At 39.7% G+C, this 24,573-nt stretch overlaps 1 pseudogene; it reads left to right on the forward strand.

Annotated features, from left to right (window-relative positions):
* Positions 1 to 19,720: 19,720 nt before the first annotated feature.
* LOC123358439 lies at positions 19,721 to 23,983 on the forward strand (annotated as a pseudogene).
* The last annotated feature ends 590 nt before the right edge of the window (positions 23,984 to 24,573 follow it).

A 24,573-nucleotide genomic window follows, 5' to 3' on the forward strand; every position in this document is an offset into this window, starting at 1 on the left:
CACCAGACATAGATGGGGAAAAAGCACCTAAAAGAGTTTTGAACCTAATTCCCGTTGATCTTCTATCTCTTGATGTGTTTTGGGAAAGCTGATGAAAGCTGCAAGCCTAACTCCTTTAGGTACTTAAAAAAATAAATCCTGCACTGAGTGTTTCATGAGGTTTTGGGAGTAATTGCATATCTTACTTTCCTGCTAAATTATTGCTTACATCCATTTTTGGCATTTGGATTTCTTCCAGAGAGATAGAAGATATTATATAGTGACAAAATGTTACCCGGGGTTCTTTCAACCCAAAGCTCTTGGTTACCTTTAGTCTGTGTGAGGAGGTGTCAGGAAATAAATCATGGGAGACACGGCTGTCTGACCAATAGATGGCTGGCACAAACAGGACAACACAAGAGTGCTTTCACTTAAAAGCTAAACTTCACTTAGTCTCAAGCACTTACACACGTCCGCAACAAGATTAGTAAAACACTCCCAACCCTTGATAATTACCGAAGCTGAGCGTGGCTTTCGAGTGACACAGCGGCAGGCTTCTGGTGGCCAAATCTTCTGTCTGCCTGTGGGGACCGCAAGATGTATCCAGAGGGAGAGTCCAAAAAGAGTCCCAAACGAGTCCAACTCTCTCAAGCTTTTCCCCCTTATTTATACATTAGTAATAGAATAGCATATCCCTTAAAGAAAACTTGTTAAGTAAGCAGTTCCAACTGGCAAGCAAGAGATTTCCTTCTGATTATTGATTAACCGGGTGTGGGTTTTTCCAGAGTTTGCAGCCTTGAGATCCCAATAGACATTAAAATGCATGTATCAGCAACTTCAACACAATTCTTATCAGGAAGGACGCGGGGTCAAGCTGCCCTTTCTGTGGCACCCCAAAACTCCCCCCCCCACCTTTAACAATAAGCCATAATGGTGTCAGGCACCTTACTGGTTTGCCAAAGTCTCCCTGTACACCAACACTGTTTTTGGAGAAGGATTTTGACATGTCCATACTGATGAGGATCACATTTCCTCATAAGTAAGGCAGAGATAGTGACAGTCAAGCATTTTGTGATTTAGTTTTGTGCTTAGTATTAGGGTAAAAAGTAAAGGTAAAATTCAAAATAGGATGAAACAATGTCAAGACCGGCTGTGTTACTTTGCCGTTAATGCAAACCTGAGATGTATTAAAAGGTATGAAACTAAAGACTGAGTGACACTAACCGCTCAGGAAGTGATATAATATCTAAGCAATGCAAGCTCCAAGAGTCTCTATGTAGGCCTTTTTAGAATTGAATTTGGCTCAATTTATGGCTTCTGAAAAAGAGTATGGATGAGGAAGACTTGGACTATGGTGTATTGGCAGTGCCGCATGAACCTTGAACAACAGCTCCCCATGTTATGCCCAGCCCTTGTTAATGTTGAGTTCCTAACTTTCATAAGTACTAAATTCACTGAAGAAAGTAACTCTAAAGAAAAAAAATGATGTGAGACTCCATAGAGGCATGGAATTCGGCATCCTCCATCAAGAAAACAAAATACCCTATTTCTGAGAAGCACTTCATTTTAACCCACTATTGTGGCTCAAGATAGTATATCCTCACCATCACTGATTACAAACAGAGATGAGCATTGTCACTAACAGAGGTACTTTCCCTTCTCTAATCAAAGTTGTCACAGGCAAGAGCAAAAAGACTGTTCTGTGTTGAGACATGGTAAAGATTAAATCCCCAATCACCATCACTGCTCCTCACATAGTGCTAAAATTGTATTTAAACTCCAATCCAGAGTAAGGGTTCTCAAACCTTTACAAATAATTCTTCACAGATACCACCCTTGCTTAAAGGACATGTGAAAAAACCATGAGTTAAAAGCAAACAAAAAATCTCCCTGGATAGATAAACTGTATAAGCCTGGATCTGTGGAAGTTAATGGAAAGACTCTCATTAACTTCAATTAGCATTTTATCAGCCCTTATGTTTGTAGTATCCAAATGCTAGGAGTTAGGTGCCTAAACTAATTATGTACTTTTGTAAATCCCACTGACACCTATTTGCTTTTTAGGTGCCTAAATACCATTGTAAATCTGGCCTCAAATACATTGATTACTACTGCTAGTAGACAGTTGTGGAAATTATTTCCCCCGTACCCCCATTAAAAGTTTCAGTGAAAAAAAAATTTTAATTCAAACTTTTCTTCTGATTTTTTTTAAGTGTAAAATCGATTTTATGTATTTATTTTATTTATTGGAGGGAAAATTCATTTTTTAACATTTTGAAAATATTGATACATTTTCAGCTAGTTCTTCTGTCCAGTTTAAAATCAGCAGTATTTGAATTTCTGTATGATAGCACAGCCATTTTAACTGATTAATTAAAGTCACTGTCTGCAGCGATTTTGTCAGGTACTTATAGATCTAAAATCCTCCTTTCCCCTTCTCTAATTCCCTCCTCCCCAAATCCCCCATATCTCCAAATAGGAGTTTTCAAAGCTCCTTCAGGAAATGTGTAATATATCAGCAGAAAAAAAATGTTTGCCTTGTATGCTTTTACCATGGCAATGAGACTAGTTATTTATTTCCTACTGTAGGTAGGACTGAAAATGCTAATTTACTAGACAATATCTTGATTATTTGCAGTCAAAAGAGCTCTTAAGGCTGCATATCTTTGCCATAGTTATTTTGTTAAAGGCCTTGGATTAAAAATAGACCCTTCCATCCCTTCCTTCTCCAAGTTTGGATTTTCTGGGATTCCTGCTGGATGCCACCACTTTGACACTTCACTGTTATCAATCCAAAAGGGAATCCATAATAAATTTGTATCAACATGATGTCTGCTTCCAGAGGTATTTAGTTAAGCTCTGTGCCTTTCTGACAGCCACTATGACTTAAAGGATATCAGCAATAGAAACATTGTCCCTCCATAAATTTACTTACATTCACATTTTACATATAATGTATGTGTACAAAACTACAACATCCCAAGTCAGTCAGCTCCATCCTGAATCTATTAATTATTCCATGCATACATAATTCAATTCAGCCATATTTCCTCTTCTCCCTCCCAGTCCATTCATCTCCCTTTGTTTCCCCACCTCTGTATGTCCTTATCATCCCTTCCTCTGTGCATCCTTATTTATCGCCTAGGCTCCAAAGAAGCTGGTGATGATGAAGCTGGTTTGGTACTGACACTGACTCCTTTGCCAGTCACTTGGTGCTACTGCCCTTTGGCTCCTTTCCCAGCTCTTTCCTTGCTTCCTCTGGAGGCATTGTGGCTTGTACTCAGTGGCTGGCATTGAAGCCTTTCCACCTTGGCACATGATTGTGGGTGGAAAGCCAGAGACATCTGCCAGGAAGTGTAGAGCCAGTTATTGGGTCAGAAATTTGGAGCCTCTGCTAAAGAGCTAGATACTTCCTCTGCAGCGTGAAACAAAGGTACTTAGTATATGCAAAGAAAGACGTAATAAGTTCCTTGAAGCAGGAGAGGAAACCTACTGGTAGACACCATTCTAGATTTTCTACTCCCAAAGTTCTAGACAAAGATATCCCAGAGTTAGATTGGGGCACCTTAGTTGTGTATTAAATAATCAATCTTCCTATGGCATTAGAGTCCTATCTCAGTGTTACAGTTCAAAGAATATCTGTAGGCTCAAGTGAGATCCCCTCCTCCCCCTTTTGTTCCTCTGTCCATGGAAACTAGTTACCAGAGAGGACCAACATGTCCTGCAGCAGGGAGCTTAATCAACATAGGAACCTCCTGCATGAGGAGTTCTCTGATTGCTGCTTCAGTCATGGCTCTTTGAGTTTATGTCCTCTCAGTACATTGTGTCAGAAGTGAGTGAGTCCATTTCTCCAAAGAAAGCGTAAAGGAAAGAAAAAAAGACTCCCAGACTGCCAGAGGCGGGAAAGAGGAAAACCAAGGAGAAGACCTGGCAAAGCTGCAGCTGCAAGGAGGCAGAGCCCTGTCTCAGAGCAGCAATGGAGTCCATAGCACAAATGTTAGAGAAGTTTCTTTTTGGCAACTCAGGCAGCTGGTCTTGCTGGATCTGGAGATTTGAGAGATTCCTGATGTCTTCTGATTTCAAAACAAAGAAAACACACGAATACCAGGTAAATGCTTTGATATTTTCTATAGGTAATGCTGATGATGACATGCTGCGTGCCCTATCTCTCACAGATGAGGAAAAGAAAGAATACACCAATGTTAAAGAGGCTTTTGATACCCATTTCATAGGCAGACATCATATATAAGAGAGCCGGATTTAAAAGGTGGTGTCAGGAGGAAGGGGAAAGAGACATATTACTGCAGTCCATAGTCTTGTTGAACATTGAAAATATGGAACTTTAAAAGAACTAATAAGTGACAGGATAATTATTGGCATAAGACACATCAGTTAACAACACAGCTTCTGTTAGACCCATCTCTCACACTAGCACAAAGCTATAGCAGAGGTGAGAATGCAAAAAAACATTAAAAAATCCCAATGTAATTTATATGCTAGCAGCATAAGGGAGACTGCAACAGATAGTATTGACATAGAAAAGACACAAGTGTGAAAGGACTGCCAGACTAAATTTACAGTATAGGAAAAGTGCACAACTGGAGAGTGGGAATAGAGGGGAACATTCGGAAAAACTGTGGAAGATGCGGCAAGACAGCAACCGTAACTGGGAACAGTGTCCAGTAAAATGTGCAGCATGTAGGAAATTCCACAAAATGGGATATTTTGCAATTGCATGCAGATCACTAAGAGTAGTGACAGCAATCAAAGAGGGAGTGTTATTATCAGATGACACTGAGTCCATAACTCTAAGGACCATATCCTCAATAGAACAGACAACAATCTTAGTACAGAAGCACGAAACTGAATGGTTGAAAGCTTAACATTAAATTAACATAAAATTATTTTATTAAAATAATAACATAAAATATTTAACATTGTGGCCAGTTCCTTGGGTAAATAGAGAAAGGATGGAAAATGCTTCAACAGATAATATATGTAATACAAGGACAGACAACGCCTCTTCTAGAGTTGCCAGCAATGCAAGTACTACACCTAATAAGAAAACTGGAATGCATTAATGGAAAAAAGTAAACTATACTGGACATGTACTCACATTTCTTCACAGGGTTAGGAAAGCTGTCAAAGGAGTTCAACATTAAACAGGTACCATCAGCTACTCCCTTTCCTTTCACGGCCCTACAAATCATTCTTATCGCCTTGCTAGGGAAAGTCAAAGAATTAAAGGGAATGGAAAATATGAAGGTTATTTCCCAGACAGAAGAACCCACTGACTGGTGTGCAGGGATGACTGTAGTACCAAAGCCCAATGACAAAATGTAGATTTGTGTGTCCCTTACACAACTTATTAAAAGCTTGTACATAGAAAGACATATACTTCCCACAGTTGACCAGACATTAGCTTGGTTATCAAAGGACAAATTATCAAAATTACATACTACAGCAGGCTTCTGGCAAATCCCCCTTGCTAAATAATCTGTACCATTAACTATATTCATCACCCCATTAGGAAGGTGTTGTTGCAATAATCTTACATTTGGCATATCTTCAGCATTATTACGTTTCCCAAAGAGAATCTCTTATATTATGTCAGGTTTTGACTGGTGTCCTTTGCAATGCTGTGTTGGTCTATGGCAGAAATAAACATGAACATGATGAGTGACTGCAAGCAGTTTTGAGGTGCTTTGAACAAGTCAGCTTCACTATCAATGAGAAACATGAATTTGGAAAGGGCAACTTTAATTTGTAGGACAATTAGGTAGCAAAAAGGGAATTCGACTGTAGTAAGACAAACTGAAGACATTACTCACATGTAAGCAGATTTTTGGGGATAACAACTCCTTCTGGAAAATTCTTACCAAATTTAGCTCATCTAAACAAAACCCTTAAGAGATTTACTTAATGGTTACAATATGTGGATGGGAGAAAGCACACAACAAAAAATATTTAATAAAATAAAAGGGCTCCTGACTTTTCCATCTCTTTTGGCACAGTACTCAGTAAACTGTCCAACAATGGTAGCAGTGGATACATCTTCATATGGTTTAGGAGTAGTGCTCACAGAAAAGCAGCCAAAGGAGACCAGATACATGTTTCATTAATTTCAAGAAGCCTCACAGAAACAGAGCAGCAGTATGCTCAAGTGCAAGAGGAAGCTCTAGCAGACACTTGGCTTGGTCTGTTCAGCTTAGATTTTAACACAGAAACAGACCATAAGCCCTTGGTGGCATTATTGGGTGCAGAACTACTGGATGACCTTCTATGTAAGATTCAAAGATTTCAACCGTGGTTGATGTGATTTTCCTTCAACATGGAACATGTGCCAGGGAACGCACTCATAGCAGCAGACACTTGATCTGGAGTACCAATTAAATGGCCACCAATAGAAGAAGAAAAGGTTTTAGAGAGAGATGTCAAAGTCTACACTGACCTTGTCCTGGTTGCAAGTCTTGCTTCTACCAGCCAACTTCAGCAAATTAGAGATGGACATCTAAAGGATGAGACTTTACAGAAATTTACTCAATCCTGCCAAAAAGGATGGGATTGAAGGAGTTAACGTCCAACATATCTAATACCATATTGGCAGGACCTTCACATGGCCAATGGCCTGCATCTGAAAGGTACTTCAGAAAGACAGGTTCTGTAAAATCTGTGAGGGACACTAAAATACAACAAGTGCAGGACACAAGCAAAACAATCTGTATGGTGGGCTGGTCTTGGTAGCAAATTCAGACTTTAGTAGATAGGTAACAAGGAACCATTACTCTCTACAAAGCTACCTGATAGACCTCGATAGTGTATAGCCACATATTTGTTTGTTTATAAAGGACACACATACATTATTGTAGTTTATTATTTCTCCAGATATATTGACGTTGCTATACTTACACAGACTTCATTGGCATAGTTTATCCAGAAGCTTAAAGTCAGTAGTTGCGAGCCATGGAGTTCCTGAAGTCCTCATTTTGGATAATGAGCCTCAATTAATTTCTGAAGTATTCCTAGCATTTGTGCAGGATTTTGATTTTAAATATGCTAGTAGTCCACGTTACTGCCAGTGCAATGGAGAGGCAAAGAGAGCTGTGCAGATTTTAAAAAGACTTCTGCAAAAATCAGTGGACCCATATAAGGTACTGCTGGCATATTGGCCAACACCTTTTGTGTACAGATTATCTCTTAGTAAAATTTCTGATGGGAAGATGACTAAAGATGTCTCTACCTGTGGCACTCATACAGCTTTAAACCTAAGTGGCCTAAACCAAAGGAACTTTGAAAATGGGAGACTGAAATAAAAATTTGGCAGCAACAAAACTTCAATGGAAGGCACAGAACAAAAGCACTAACTGCACTGATATCAAGAAACAAAGTTTGGCTTAAAAGTTCCCAGACATGTGGAAACTGTTCAGAACTTGGTGGAAACTCTCAGGTCCTACCTAGTGGAGACTCCAGAAGGACTTTTCTGAAGGAATCTGATTCCTCTTCCATATTTCCCAACCCAACAATGAGGACTTGAGACCTGTAATACTCGGTTGGAAAGTGAGACCTTCCACAGGAGACTCCACATACAAACTCAGCAGCTGTGAGAACATGATGTGGAAGACTGATCAGGCAACCTCAAAGTCAATCTTTAGAATACTGTTCAGGATTACTTAAATGCAGTTGATGAGGGAACATGGTGTAAATATAAATAGTTTTAAGGAATTTGAAGTTTATTTTGAATTATTGTGTGCATACAGACATTGGTTTACAATTTAAGTTTTAATCATTTACTATAAAGAAAGGGAGATGTGGAGTGGTTATAGAAGTTCTTTTTCTCCAGTTACCAGAGAGAACCAGGATGTGTTGTATCAGGGAGATGAATAAATGTAGTAGGAAATTCCTTGCTAGGCAGATCTCTGGTTGCTGCTTAAAGCATGGCTCTTTGTGTTTTGCATTTATGTTCTCACACTACAGCTAGCAGCAGTTTCTTTGTCTATGTTGATTGGTTAGGGATTGATCCAATGCCAATTGATGTTAAGGGAAAGAGTCCAACTGATGTCAGTGGCCTTTGGATTATAATTCCTGTTAAGGTAGAACTTCATATTTTTATGGTCAGTAGTCAGCCACTCTGAGATGACTCCCCATAATTTAATGAGTCAACACAATATCCTATTGCTGTCTGGCAGAACTTGAAGGAGGTGCATGTCCTGGTGCAAGATATACCTATGAACAATATATCAAGGCAAAAGCCCTGCTATAAAATAGTACTTTTAACATTCTTGCATGCATTTGATTTCAGAGATATAAACATTCAGATACAGATATACAATGAATTGCTTGAAAAATAAAGAAGCCCATCGAGTTGCTTATCTTCCCGTAATTCTGTCTTGTCTTCAGAGTATGAAGTAGCCATCAACCTTATGGATATTATCCCAGGGTCAATGTCACAAAAAGCAGCAGTCAAATCAAAGTATGTACAGATACACTGGCATGAGGAATATGTTGTAATTGCAGCTAACTATAACCAGGAAGGATGAGTAAATTGCTGGCATGGCTCAGTGCCAGGTCAGTTTTCATTTCCCAGGGCAGGAGTGGAATGCCTTGATCATTTCATGACTGATCCATTTTAGTCATAACAGGTCATTCAAGTTCCGCTGAGGACAAGCTACTACTGAGGCATGTGACTGTGGGAATGCTCATCAGTCCACTATTCACATAATTAAACTCTGTCTATTTTGACCATATCCAGCTAGTCTAAAACCAATCCATTAAGCTGCTATGGAAGTCTGTGATTAGTCTAAGGATAAAAAAAAAAATCTATGGACTTGATTTTTTCTTGTTGTATAGTATTATGACAATAAGTAGATTTTAAATAAATGTCTATGTTTTTCTCTATTGGCCTCAATTCCATGTTCAGCCTTGGTTTTTTTCCCCTCTCAAATGACTATATATCTATATCAAGGCCGGTAGTTAGTTTATCAGCATCATCTTTTTGCCTGCATCATCTGCAAGCAAAAATGCTTATAAAAGCCTATAAAATTAAGTGAAAAACAAAGATCAGCCTAAATTTCTAATAGCAGCCATGTAATAAAATATACCCAATCCTATATCTGCAGTGTCCATAAAAAGTAATTTTTTTTCCTTGCTGGATACCATTTTCACCGTATAAAACCACATTTCCAATATGTTTAGTTTGAGTTGCTATTCCTGGCTGTCAATAATCCATGTGATCTGTGTTTAAAATAAATTAATAAATGTTCTCCCTTCTATACCCTGTAAACATGAAAGTAAGAAATTTATATGCTAAAATGTCTTCCTGTGCTCAGAGCCTGCAAATTCTTCAAAAACATTTCCCAGTAATTGAAGATGTGTAAATTGTGTGTGTGTGTTTATGCTTGTTTGTTTTTTTTAATAGGACAAGTATAGCATCTGCATCTCAAAACAGCCTTTGTCCCAGGCATATGCAAACAGAAACATTCTTCTCAAAACAGAAATAACTATCTCAACTATTATTAGCTCTTGAGCTAGATCTTTTTAATAAGATCCATCATCCAGGCCTTTATAGTGTAGGTTTTGTATATGCTTCTGCAAAAGGAGTGGGGGGAGTTAAATTTTATTTGTTTTATATTAGTCATCAATCATTTTCTAGTTTAACTTTATAAAAGCTTATATCAAACAATGTCTATCTGATAATAAATTTGGCTTCTCACAGTGCTATACAGCACCATAATCCTTTCAGCATCCACAGCATATGCACAAATGTTCCAGAAAAGTCTACTAACTAAAATTAATATTTGGATAATTACTAGTAGTCTATTATAAATACAAATATATGGCTGGTGACTTCTTTTATCCAAACATCAACATATAAGCCTACATTCTACTTGGATATCCAGAATTTACTGGAGAGTTTAAATTATCTGCCACTAGGTGGATGTCAACCTTTGTGTCTCCTCAAATCACAACTAATTAATGACTGCTTACTTTGTTTAAAAGCCTTTGGTGGGAGACCTTGTCAAATGTTTTCTGAAGGTCCAAGTACACTATATCTACTGGATCACCCTTGTCCATGTTTGTTGACCCCCACAAAGAATTCTAATAGACTGATGAGGAATGATTTCCCTTTACAAAATAATGTTGATGCTTCCCTAACAAATCATGTTCATCTGCATGTCTGATAAGGCTGTTCTTTACTACAGTTTCAATCAATTTGCCTGGTACTCAAATTAGGCTCACCAGCCTGTAATTGCCAGCATTGCCACTGAAGCCTTTTTTTTTAAAATGGTATCATATTAGCTATCCTTCAGACATACAATGCATATGGGGAATAAACTGGAAGAACTGGAAGTCTTAGGACATAAGTTAAATTATGGCTTCCTTGGCATCACAGAGGCTTGGTGGGATAAGTTTCTTAACTGGAATATTGGTATAGAGGGGTGTAACTTATTCAGGAAGGATAGGCAGGAAATAAAAGGAAGAAGGTGTTGCATTATACATCAAGAATATACACACTTGTTCTAAGGTTCAGAAGGAGGTGAGAGCCAGACCAGTTGAAAGTCTTTGGGTAAAGATAAAAGGGGAAAAATAGGTGTGAAGTCATCGTAGGGGTCTATTATAAACTGCCAAATGAGGTGGATGAGGCATTTCTTAGAAAAAAATAAAGAAATATCTAAAGGACAAGACTGGGTAGTAATGGGGGACTAACTACCTGGCCATCTTTTGTTAAAGTAATACAGCAAAACACAAAATTTCCAGTAAGTTCTTGGAATATATTGCGGACAACTTTTTGTTCCATAAAGTGGAAGAAGTGGTCAGGGAATCAGCAACTTTAAACTTGATTCTGGCTAACAGTGAGGTATTGGTTGTGAATCTGAAGGTGGAAGGCAGTTTGGGTGAAAGTGATCATGAATTTACTGGTCTAAGTAAAGGAAGGAACAGAATAAGGACAATGGACTTCAAAAAAGCAGACTTTTACAAACTCAGAGAACTGAGGGAAATCTAAGGAAAAAATGAGTATAGGAAAACTGGCAGTTTCTCAAGAAGACAATATTGAATGCACAACTGCAAACTATCCAAATGTGAATTAAAGATAGGAAGAACCAATATGATAGTAAGAGGCCAATATGGCTCCATCAGAAAATTTTAATGAGCTGAAAATCAAAAAGGAATCCTACAAAATAATGGAAACATGGATAAATTGCTAAGAAGTACAAAAGAATAGCAGAAGCATGTAAGGACAAAACCAGAAAGGCTACAGCACAAAATGGGTTATATCTAGCTAGGCACATAAAAGGTAAGTAAAGATGCTTTAAATACATTAGGAGCAAACTAAAGACAAAGAAAAGTGTAGGTCCTCTACTTAACAGGGAATTAAAAGTAATAACTGATGACATCAAGAAGGCTGAGGTATTTAATGCCCCATTTTGCTTCAGTCTTCACTAAAACGGTTAATGGTGACCAGATACTCAACACAATTTATATTAATAACAAGGAGGAAGGAACATGAGACAAAATAGTGAAATCACAGGTTAAATAATAGTTAGATAAGTTAGATGTATTCAAATCCCCAGGGCCTGATGAAGTTCATCCTAGGGTTCTTAACTAACTAACTGAAGCAATCTTGAAACTGTTATCAAATATCTTGGAGAACTCTCGGAGGATGGGTGAGGTCCCAAAGGACTGGAGAAGGGCAAAGATAGTATCTGTTTTTAAAAAGGAGAACAAAGAGGACACAGCCATTTATAGACCAATCAGCATAACATTAATGCCTGGACATTGGAATAAATTATTACAGAAGATAATAGGATTATAAGGAATTATCAGCATGGATTTCTTAAGAACAAATCATGTCAAACCAACGTAGTTTCCTTCAATGACATGGTTAGTGGCCTAGTGAATAGCGGCCTAGTGGATAGTGGGGAGTGCCCCATGACATTATCATAAGCATAGGGAAATAGGCTCTAGATGAAATTACCATAAGGTAGGTGCACAACTGGTTGAAAGGCCACACTAAATAAATATTTGTCAGTGGTTCGCTGTTGAATGGGGGGGACACATCTAGTAGGGTTCCACCGGAGTAATTTCTGGCCTTGGTACTATTCAATATTTTTATCGATGACTTGGACAATAGAGTGGAAAATATGTTAATAAAATGTGTGGATGACATCAACATAGGAGGGATTGCAAACACTTTGGAGACATGATTAGAATTCAAAACGGCCTTGACAAATTAGATAATGGATTTGAAATAAACAAGAAATTCAATAAAGACAAGTACAAAGTACTTCACTAAGAAAGGAAAAATGTCAAATGCACAAATACAAAATGGGGAATAACTGGCTAGGCAGCAGTACTGCTAAAAATGACCTGGGGATTATAATGGATCACAAACTAAATCAGTCAACAATGTGATGCTGTTAAAAAAGGGAAAATGCCATTCTGGGATGTATTAACAGGAATGTCATATGGTAGACAAACAAGGTAATTGTTCTCCTCTACCTGTCACTGGTGAGGCATCAGCTGGAGAGCTGTGTCCAATTCTGGGCTCCACACTTCAGGAAAGATGTGGACAAATTTGAGTGAGTCCAGAGGAGAGCAACAAAAATGATAAAAGGTTTTGAAAACCTGACCTAGGAGAAAAAGTACAAAAAAAAATTGGACATGTTCAGTCTTGCGAAAAGACTGAGGATGGACCTGATAACAGTCTTCAAATATGCAAAGGGAGGTTATTAAGGGAACAGTGATCAATTGTTCTCCATGTTCACTGAAGTTAGGACAAGAAGTCATGGGTTTAATCTGCAGCAAGGGAGATTTAGGTTTGATATGAGGATAAATTTTCTAACTATAAAACTAGTTAAGTTTGGGAATGGGTTTCTAAAGGAAGTTGTGGAATCCCCATTACTGGAAGTTTTTAAGAACAGGTTGTACAAACACTTGTTAGGGATGGTCTAGGTTTACTTGGTCCTCCCTCAGCACAGGGGGCAGGCTTACTAGTTTTGGTTGGATATATTCCTGGAGGTTTCCTGGAGGTTTCATCACATGGCATAATCTTTAATTAAAGATTAATATTTAATTCTCGGAGACTCCAGGACAATCTTGGAGGGTTGACAACTCTAGCAGGAGGCTGCATTTGATTACTTCTCAAGGTTCCTTACAAACCTATGATTTTGTGGCTGATGAAGATTTTCAGCAAACACTGTTTTTGCTGAAAAATACAGATTGGAGATGCCCAAAATATTTTGTGAACTTATGTTGATTTCAGCTAATTGTTTTGGTTAAACTGAATAAAATATCAAAGTGGAACATTTTAACCTATTTTCACAACCAGAAGGGGTGGGGCTGCCCCCATCATAGCCTTTAGCTTAGCCATTAGAGCACTCATCTGGGACATGGAGGACCCATGGGGGGAGGGATAGCTCAGTGGTTTGAGCATTAGCCTGCTAAACCCACCGTTATGAGCTCAATCCTTGAGGGGGCAATCTGGGGCAAAAATTGGTCCTGCTAGTGAAGGCAGGGGGCTGGACTTGATGACCTTTCAAGGTCCCTTCTAGTTCTAGGAGATTGGTATATCTCCAATTATCTATCTGTCAGGTTTGAAGACCTTCTGGATCAGGAACATGAACCCAGGTCTTTCATTTGCTACTGGAGAGCCCTATCTCCCAGGCTATAGGGCATTCTGGGGCATTTACCTTTCTCAATCTCTCTTGTTGAAGCTGTTCCACTTTGTATACATAAATATTCATTGGAGCAGGGACTGAAATATGAGTTCCCCACATCCAAGGTGAGTGCTATAGCCACTGGGCTAAAGGGTTGTAGCACCATCACCACCACCTCTTCCTGCAGTGGTTTTGTGAATTTAGCTCTTCTTTTTATTTGCTTTTTATAAAATGGTTAAAAATACCTCAAATGATTTTTTTTTCTGGCAGGCAGATTAATCTACATCTGTCTACTGTGCACTTTCCTCTGGAGCATCTGGTACTGACCACTGAAGGAGACAGGTTACTAGACTAGCTGGTCCCTGGGTATCATTTGGTATGTCAATTCCTGTGTTCCCTCAGCAGAACCGCCAGGGAAGAGAGCAATGTGGATGCTGATAGTCTTTCCCAGGGATGAATGCACAGTACTAGTGAAAATGTCTCGAGTGTGATGTGGGGTGTAATAGGGAGGGCAGTCGGGATCCAGCTAGAATCACTCTACCACTGCAGCTATTTAAAAAGGGATCTAGTATTGATGCTACCACTGCAGACATTTAAAAATAAAATAATCCCTCAGCATTTGGCATGCTATGGTCAAATACCTCATTTAATGAAAGCATCTTAAATCTACTATATGTACCTAGTAGATTTAAGGATAGATCCTTGTTCTTTTCTTACATTCCATAAGGATAGTGTACAGTCATTAACTGTTTCACTATCTTGGTATCCAAGAATCTCTTTCTTCTGGATCTTCTAGTGCATTTTATTCTCTGTATTTGCCTATTGGATTCTAAGCTGTTCAGGTCAGGATCTGTGTTTGCGTCTTGTACAATGGTGAACTCATTGTCTATGCTAAACTACTAATAAACGGAAGAACACAGAATAGTTATCCATTAAAAATACTTGACCTTCCCACCCGCCATCTGAATTTGCACTGTGCTGTGTTGTGTCTGACTGCTTTTTGTGTTTCTCTTGCCTTTTTTCCCCATTCAAAAAGGGAATGGAGTGGTGTCGTTTAGATGCACATATTGGACCCTTAATGTTGCCATGTCAGTAACAGAAAAAATAATCCATCATTTTGGAAAGCCCTAACTTATTTTTCTTAGTTTTAAAGTGGATAGTAATGAGAAATAGGATTGTATATTTACCAGCAAGAATAGATTTTATAATTGCTCAACTTTTTAGAAAGGATGGGGGGCAATTGGTTAGAAGGCCTTGCAAGTCAACAATTTTTTTTAAAACTAATGAGTATTTGTTTTCTCATTTCCCAATTTACATTTAGGATTTATCTACTTTTAAACTGATAAATTATTGATATATGGGCTACCTTTAAAATGTACCTTTAAAATGTATTACTTGGCATTTCTTTAGAATTATAGTACCAGGCTATCTTTAATCTCTTTTTTATTATGTGAGATTACTTTCTTTGACAACTTTGGAATAGAGACAAATAAAGAGCAGTGGAAAGTAAGAAGACATAAAAACTGTTTTTAAGAGTCCTGTATAATTAGTTTTCCTTAACGAACTATCAGGGCTACTTTCCTGGATCATGCTAAGAGGAATAGCCAAGCAAAAGAATATTTTTATGATCAGCATGGGATAGATCTTTTAGCCTCATGCTCTGCATATTCCTGGGAGTGGTTTAGGGAAGAGGGGCAGTAGCACAAAATGATGGTGTCTGAAATCAACAGGAGTTTTCCTTCACAAAGGTGCTCATTATCCTCTTTTACAGAAGGGGAAACTGAAGAACAAACAGGTGAAGTGACTTGCCCAAGCTCACCCAGGAGGTCAGTGACAAAGCTAGTAATAGAACCCAACTCTTCAGAGGCCCAGTTTAGCACTCTGTCCACTATGGCATGAACCTCAGAAAATGGAACTCTGAAAAACTACCATATTTTAGTTTACAAGTATTTGCATAAAAAACCTGAGGTCTAGAGTTTTTGTAAGCACCCAAAAATGTAGAGGCCAAATTCTGATCTCTGCTACACACATGTAAATCTAGAGTAACTATTGACCTCAATGGAGTTATTCCAGATTAATTCCTTCATATATACAATAACATGATCCTAGATGCGTATCTGAACTATCAAAGGGCCCCTTAAGCTTTAAAACTAGCCTAGCAAAGTCTTGCAGGAATATGGAACTTCTTGCTTCTGATTGGGTAGGATTTAGGCTATCTAGCCATATATTTAGCTGTTTTCATTTTAATTTTTAAAAAGTATATCAAGTGGTAAACATCTTGTATACAGTTTCCCTTGAAATAAAAAAAAGTGTATCAACTGGCATAAAAGTGGACCTTAAAATGAGTCTAAGTTAAAACTAGATGATGGGAAGACCTTACAGTATAAAAGCATCTTGGTATTGTGTTATCACATATAAAGTAAAGAGAACGTTCCAATTTTATATTATTTATGTATTTTAAATCTATATTTATGCTTGGTTTAATTTGGCTTTTTTGCCCTTGGTTGTTTCTGGGAAGTTTTAGAAAGTTAAATAAGTTTTTATCTTTTGATTGTGTTTGGATTAATGGAAACACAGGTCTGGAAGGAACCTAAAAAGATCATCTGACCTATCCCATTGTGCTGAGGGAAGTGTAACTATATCTAGAATATTCCTTACAGTTGTTTGTTTTTAAGAATCTCCAATGACAGGGATTCCACAACCTCCATATCCAATTTTATTTCTTAACTATTCTTATAGTTAAAATATTTCTTATTGCTGAAAACTAAGGTGATTACTTCTTGTCCTACCGTTGATGGACATGGAGAACAATTGATCACTGTCCTCTTTATCTTTTACATATTTGAAGACTTATGTGCCCTCTAGCTGTCTCCTGCCTTGACTAAACATGTCCAGATATTTGAATCTTTTGTCACTAGTCACATATTCTAAATCTTTTATCCTTTTTGTTGCTCTCCTCTGAACTTAGAATCTTGGAACTATAGGTGTTAGAAAGGACCACAAGGATCATAATCTAACCCCCTTACCAAGATACATGACTTGTATCTAAACCATGCAAGACAGATGGCTATACAGCCTCTGTTTGAAAATCTCCAGTGAAGGAGCTTCCACAACCTCCCTAGGAAGCTTGTTCCGTTGTTCTACTATTCTTACAGTTAGGAAGTTTTTCCTGAGATTTAATCTACAATTACTATGCTGTTTGAACCCACTACCTATTGTCTTGCCCTCTGTGGCAAGAGAAAACTTTTCTCCATTCTTTATGGCAGACTTTCAAATATTTGAAGACTGCTATAATGTCCCCCCTTAATCTCCTCTTTTCCAAACTAGATATACCCTGTTCTTTCAGATTTTGATCATATGGCTTGCATTCCATCCATTTGACCATCTTTGTTGCTCGCCTCTGGATCCTTTCCAGTTTCTCTTCATTTTTTCTCCAGCTGTACTAACCAGTGCTGAGTAGAGCAGTATAATTACTTCCCATGACTTGCATGCTATCCCTCTGTTAATGCAAACTAAAATTGCATTTGCTATTTTTTGCAACAGCATTGCACTGTTGACTCATGTTGAGGTTGTGATCCACCACAACTCCCAGATTCTTCTCAGCAGTGCTGCTGCCAAGCCAGTTATCCCCCATTCTGTATTTGTACATTTGGTTTTTCTTCACTATGTGTAGCAACTTACATTTGTCATTCATTTTGTTGTCTATAGCCCAGTTCTCCAAATTATCAAGATATCTTTGAATTTTAGCTCTGTCCTCCTAAGTGTTGGCAAACCCTCCTAATTTTGTGTCATATACAAATCTGACCAGTATGCTCTACATCCAGGTCATTAATAAAGATGTTAAACAACACTGGATCCAGAACAGATCCCTGTGGAACCCCACTTGAGACCTCCCTCAAATCAGACATCATTCCATAAATAATTACTCTTTGTTTGTGGTTGTTTAATCAATTCTATATCCACTTAATGATAGTCCCACCACATTTCTCCGATTTAATTATCAGAATCTTATGTAGGACTGTGTGTTAAAAGCCTTGATGCAGTCCAAGTATATTATGTCTACCACACTGCCTCTATCCACCAAAGCACTTATCCTGTCAAAGAAGGAAATCAAGCTGGTTTGTCATGATATGGTCTTAGTAAATCCATGCTGGCTGCTAGTGATTACCCCTTCATCCTGCAGGTACTTGAAAACTGAATGTTTTATATGTTGCTCTAGTAGCTTCTCAGGTATGGAAGTCAGGCTGACTGGTCTATAGTTCCCTGGCTTCTCCTTTTCCCCCCTTTTAAAAGATGAGCATATCAGCCATTCTCCAGTCTTCTAGGACCTCTTCTGTCATCCATGAGTTTGCAAATATTATTGCCAGGGGCTCCAAGATTTCTTCAGCTAATTACTTCAGCACCCTGGGATGAATAGCATCAGGCCCTGCTAACTTGAATTTCATTCAGATTAGTCAGAAGATCTGACACATTCTCTACCTATCCTGATCTGCATCCCTTTCTCTTTATTGTCTATGGTAACTTCTCTAGTTGTCCTGTCACATTATTTTTTTTGTGAGAAAACTGAAGCAAATTAGGGATTGAGCAACTCAGACTTCCTTTTATCTTTTGTTACCAGCTCACTTTCTCCACTGAGCAGCAGACCCACACCATCACTGATCTGTTTTTTGTTTGTTTTTTTGGTCTGACATATTTGAAGAACACCTTCTTATTGTCTCTAATACTCCTTGCCAGCTGTAACTCATTCTTTGCCTTGGCTTTCCTAGTTTATATACTTCCTCAATAGGGTGACCAGACAGCAAGTGTGAAAAATCAGGACAGGGAGTGGGGGGTAATAGGAGCCTATATAAGAAAAAGACCCAAAAATCAGTACTGTCCCTATAAAATCAGGACATCTGGTCACCCCATTCCTCAGTGACATGCCCCTCCTTCCATTTCCTGTATGTGCCCCTATTGGGTTTTAGATAGCTAAAAAGCTCCTTGGGAAGCCACATGGGCCTCCCGTGACTCTTCTTATCTTTCCTCTGCATCAGAATAGCTTGATGCTAAGCCTCTAGTATTACCTCTTTTAGGAACTGCCAGCTCCCTTTGACTCCTTTTCTTCCTAATTGGTCTTTTCTTTGGCCCTTTGCTATTTTTTCTCTGAGTTGGTTGAAACCTGCCTTTCTTAAGCCAAGTATCCTTGTTTTTGCTCTTCTCATGTCCTACTTTCCCTTAGGATCTTGAATTTTATCAGATCATGATCACTTCCTCCAAAATTCCAAACCGCCTTCACATTCACAATTAATTCATCCTTGTTGGTCAAAATCAGATAAAAAAATTTATGACCTTCCCACTTGTTTCCTCAACTTTTTAAATCAGAAAGTTGTCCCCAACAGATGCCAAGAACTTGTAGGACCTATTATGCTTTGCTGTAATAGTCTTCCAGAATTTCTTCAGATTGTTTACTTTGTTAACGTGACGTACCCAAAACTGGGCACAGTACTCCTACTTGGCACTGGAGAGGCCTAAGCTGAGCAGAATAATTACCTCCCATATTTTCCATATGACATTCCTGTTAATATATCCCAGAGTGGCATTTGGGCTTTTTTGCAACAGCATCACATTATTATAATCCCCAAATCATTTTCAGGAGTACTACTGCCCAGCCAGTTATTCCCCATTTTGATTTTATTGCATTTGATTTTTTTTCCATCCTAAGTGCAATACTTCGTTGTTGTCTTTAACAAATTTCATCTTCTTGAATTCAGACCAATTCTTCAATTTGTAAAGGTAGTTTTGAATTCTAAGCCTGCCCTCTAAAGTGCTTGCAACCCCTTTCAGCTTGGGATCATATGCAAATTTTATAAACATACTCTCTACTTCATCATTCTAGACCTTAATGAAAATATTGAATAGTATTGGGCCCATGATGGAGCCCAGTGGTATTCCATTTGATATATCCTCTCAGTTTGACTGCAAATCATCAATAAATATGCTTTGAGTGTGGTCTCTCAACCAGTTGTGCACCCACATTATAGTAATTTCATATTTTGTAACAGTATAGTGATTTGTACTTTCTATAGATTTTTCTCTCTTGTTGGACTATGCTGTTATCTCTGGATCTAGAGAACAACTACAAAAATGTAACTGAGAAAGCAAAATATTTTTTTTCACAAATATTTCAGGAAGTAAAGTTGAAAAAGGTGGTTCTGGTACAATTAAAAAATGAACTGAACTTTCTGACTAATGAGGAATCTTGGCTTAGAGAAGAAAGGAAGCATGAGGTACTTCAACTACAGCTCCATGACATCCATGGTCTCACTTTTGAATTAAAATATTTCATTTTTTTCCCAAAATATTTTGGTTTTAGAATTTTCCCCACCAAAACATCAACAATTTCCATGGCAAATTTCAACTTTTGTAAAGCTTTCGTTCAAATTTCCTGCAGAAAACATTTTTTTCCTAACCACTTCTACTTGCTACTGCCCCTGGTGCTTAATCTAGCAGTGCTATCATGGGAATAGAAGTCTTTCTCCTTCTTTTGCTTCCTGAAGATGTGTAACCTGATTTTTTTCTGTGGTGATGAGCACATGGAGATCCCACTTAGATGCACCCCCTGGCTTGAAGTGGTTTCCATCACACACACAGGGCTGACAGTTTGGTTCAATGGCTCTAAAGCACCTGCACTATACAAATTGTTTCAGTGCCTCTGCACTTAGTGTTAGGTGCTCAACACCTTGGAAAATCTTCCAAGAGCTAGGAAGAAGGAAAGAAGATGGAGTGGTCTCTTGATGTCCTCAGAAGACTGTGGTGAGGTAGCCATTTGACTCTTCACTGTAGCGTGGGGGAGAAAATGCAAGCTACTCATAGAATATTAGGTTTAAAAGGGACCTCAGGAGGTCATCTAGTCCAACCCCCTGCTTAAAGCAGGACCAATCTCCAGACAGATTTTTGCCCCAGATCACTAAAAGGCCCCCTCAAGGATTGAACTCATAACTGTGGGTTTAATAGGCCAATGCTCAAATCACTGAACTATCCCTCCGCCCAAAAAGGATAATGATCAGAAGGGATTACTTCAGGCAGAGAACAGTGAATGGGGCACTGAGTAGAAGGATCCTTGGGGCTGGGCCTCTATGTGGATAGTACTTGTGCCAGGGCTGATATTAGTGGACCCACTAGAACCAAAATCCACCTTAATTTCTGTATGGTTTGGAGTGCTAGTTAAATCCTATGCTGCCGCCTTTCATTGGGCTGTCACCGTGGACAAATAAATATTCTGTTAGCCATAGATTAATAATCTGTATAAAACTAAACTGAAACAGCACAAAAGATATAGCCAGGGCCGGTGGAAGCACTAGGCAAGTTAGGCAGCCACCTAGGGCGCCAAGATCTGGGGGCGCCCTAAAAAGCAGGTGCCTAAAAATAGATGCAGGCTCAGGCTGAAGATTGCAGACTGTAGGGAGGACCTAGATAAGAACTACACTCCCAATGAATTGCTCTCCTGCCATTTACAAAAGCAGGGATTAGGGAAGTCCTTTGATTAGATCGCAGACTATAGGGAGGTGATAAGAATCAGGCTCCTAATGAACTGCTCTCCAACTACTGCCATTTAGGAAGCCATTGAAGTTCTTTGATTAGCTCTCAGACTATAGGGAGGAGGAGGTGATAAGAACCAGCTCCCAGTGAATTGCTCTCCGACTTCTGTCTCCTGCCATTTAGAAAACCAGGGAAGTCCCAATTGCTCTCTGACTCCTGCCATGTGAAGTCCTTTGATTGTAAATCAATAATTGTACAGATTGCTGTGTTGGTAGGTACATTATTACAGTACTAGCTCCTCTGTCTTGTAGTCAGGGGTGGCTCCAGGCCCCAGCATGCCAAGTACATGCTTGGGGCGGCATGCCGTGGGGGGCGCTCTTCCGGTCACCAGGAGGGCGGCAGGCAGGCAGCCTTCGGCGGCATGCCTGCGGAGGGTCCGCTGGTCCTGCGGCTTCGGTGGACCGGCGACCGGCAGAGCGCCCCCCACGGCATGACGCTGTGCTTGGGGCGGTGAAATGTCTAGAGCCACCCCTGCTTGTAGTAGATTGCACAGCAACAGCCAGAAGAAGAGTGGAGCAGCTTGGGGGAGGGGCGGGGGTGTAAGACCCCCTGCTGGGGCTAGGGTGACCAGATTCCCAATTTTAAAGGGACAGTCCTGATTTTTGGGTCTTTTTCTTACATAGGCTCCTATTACCCACAACCCCTGTCCCAATTTTTCACATTTGCTGTCTGGTCACTCTAGCTGGAGCTGAGCTGTGCTGTCAGTGAAGTGCAGCTGGGGCCAGCTTGCATGGCATGCTCCTCGGAGAGCAGGCTGCAGGTTTTCCAGGGCAGAGGCTCTGCGCCCTGGGGAGAGAAGGGAGGGAGGCCACAGCTGGCAGCTCTGTGGGCTCTCTTGCACAGAGAGGCGGCTAAGCCGCTTTAACCCACCTCCCTGTGCCCCAGCTTTCTACCCTCCCGACCCTGCTTTGATGTGAGGGCCACGCACTCTCTGCCTCACAGTCCTGCCTGTCCCATGTCCCCTGCCAGAGCGAGAGCCCAGCATTCAACTCCCCAGCCCGGGCGCAGTGGGCAACACACTCCCATTGCCCTGTTGCAATTGCACTGTGAGTTGGCCCACTGCTGCATGCCAGGGACTGGAGAAGAGAGCGCCCATTTCACCTTGCGGCTCTTTGAATCTTACCCCGTCCGCCCCTCCCCTCCACACCCAAACCCGGTCTGCTCCCCTTGCACTCCCCAGACAAACCTAAACCCCCACTGACCAAACCCAGTCTGCTTCCCTTCCCCACCTAACCCGATACCCCAGTATGACGGAGTATCTGCCATTCTAATTTTATAAATTTTATTAATAACAATAATTCAATATTATAAAGGTAGAATAAAAAGTAGTAGATTTTGAGATGAAAGAATGAAGGAAGGAAGCATAGGTGACCAAAAAGGGTGTATTTCTGATTACAATCAACATTGCTTAATTTTCAGGAAAAGTCATCCAGATCTCTTAATGAATATTTACGTCACCTAGGGAAAGATATACAGAATGAGCTTATTCAGCTTCTATCCAATGCCATCAAACAAAAAATCCTAGCATCTGCTCGTGCTGCAAAATACTTTTAGATCATTCTAGATTGTACACCAGATGAGGCCACATTGAACAAATGACCATAATCATTTGGTTTGTGGATAGGCCTACTTCAGAGACAGAGAATGAGACTGAATCAGTATTCATAAAGGAACACTTCTTGGGATTTGTGTCACTTATGGAGACAACTGGAGCTGGTATGACAGAAACTATTCTTCACCAGTTAGAAGAGATGTCACTGCCTATAGAAAACTTGTGTGGTCAAGGGTACGATAATGGGAGCAATATGAAAGGGAAAGAAAATGGTGTCCAGCGAAGAATTGTGGATATTAATCCACTAGCCTTTTTCATTCCTTGCAGTGCACATTCATTGAATTTGGTTGTTAATGATGCTGCAAAGTGTTACTTGGAGGCAACTGCCTTCTTTGATTTAGTTCAGTGTGTGTATATGTATTTCTCAGCTTCTACACATCACTGGGAAGTTCTAACACACCACAGTTAAACCATTGAGTGAAACAAGATGGGAAAGTCGAATTGATGCCTTGAAACAACTTTGCTATGAGCTTGGTGACATCTATGATGCGCTGATAGACGTCTATGAAAACACTACTCTAACAGGATCATCTGGCAATACGTCACGAGTTGATGAAAAGGATCTTCCAAAAGCCATTTCTAGTTTCAAGTTTCTTGTTTCTCTTGTTGTGTGTTACGACATATTGTTTGAGATCAACATGACTAGCAAACAACTTTAGGCGAAATAATTTGACATAAGTGATGCCATTAATCAACTTGGAGAAACCAAGAAGTTTCTTGTAGGCCGCAGAAGTGACGCAGACTTTGAGAAAACATTGGTAGATGCAGGTGAACTTGCGGAGGAGTTGGATGTACTGGCACTTTTTAAACCAGATCCAATCCGTATTAGAAAAGAGAGGAAGCAGTTCACATATGAAGCAGATGACGAAACTATTTATAATCTGAAAGAAAAATTCAAAGTGAATTTTTACTTTGCAGTCATCAACACAGCAATACATTCAGTTGAAGAAAGATTCACATTGATGCAGCAAATTAGTTCAGTATTTGGCTTCCTATATGATGTTTGCAAAATACAACACCAAAGCAAATTATGGAACATTGCTTGAATCTGGAGCAAGCTTTGCAACATGGTGAATCCAAAGAAATTGATGCCTTTGACTTGTGCAATGAATTGCAAGCTATTGCACGACAAGTCCAAAAGAGTGCATCACCGTATTAAACTTCATATGCACAAATAAACTGACAGATAGTGTCCCCAACACAGTTGTAATCCTCTTGACTCTCCCAGTTTCTGTGGCCAGTAGTGAGCGAAGCTTTTCAAAGTTCAAGTTGATAAAAATATACATGTGAACATCAATGTTGCAACAAAGACTTGCTGGGCTATCTACTTTGTCAATAGAACATGACATTGCTTGCAGCATTGACTTGGAGGAACTTGTTTCTAAATTTGCTAAACTGAAAGTGCGGAAAAATAAATTATAACATGTTACTTTGTGACAATGTATTGTGTATAAGGTATGTGATCAGGGCCGGCTCTACAATTTTCGCCGCCCCAAGCAGCGCACCGAATTGCCACCAGGGACAGCGAGGGCAGTCCATGTGCCCTTAGGGCGGCAGGCGCATTTCCGTGGCAGCGGCAATTCGGCGGCAGCTTCTATGTTTAGCTGAAGCTGCCGCAGACAGCTAAACATAGAAGCTGCTGCCGAATTGCCGCCACCACGGAAACGCACTTGCCGCCCTAACAGTGCACGGACTGCCCCCGCTGTCCCCGGCGGCAATTCGGTGCGCTGCTTGGGGGCAAAACAACAG

The sequence above is a fragment of the Mauremys mutica genome, chromosome 1, assembly GCF_020497125.1.
Source record: "Mauremys mutica isolate MM-2020 ecotype Southern chromosome 1, ASM2049712v1, whole genome shotgun sequence".
Lineage (NCBI taxonomy): Eukaryota > Metazoa > Chordata > Testudines > Geoemydidae > Mauremys > Mauremys mutica.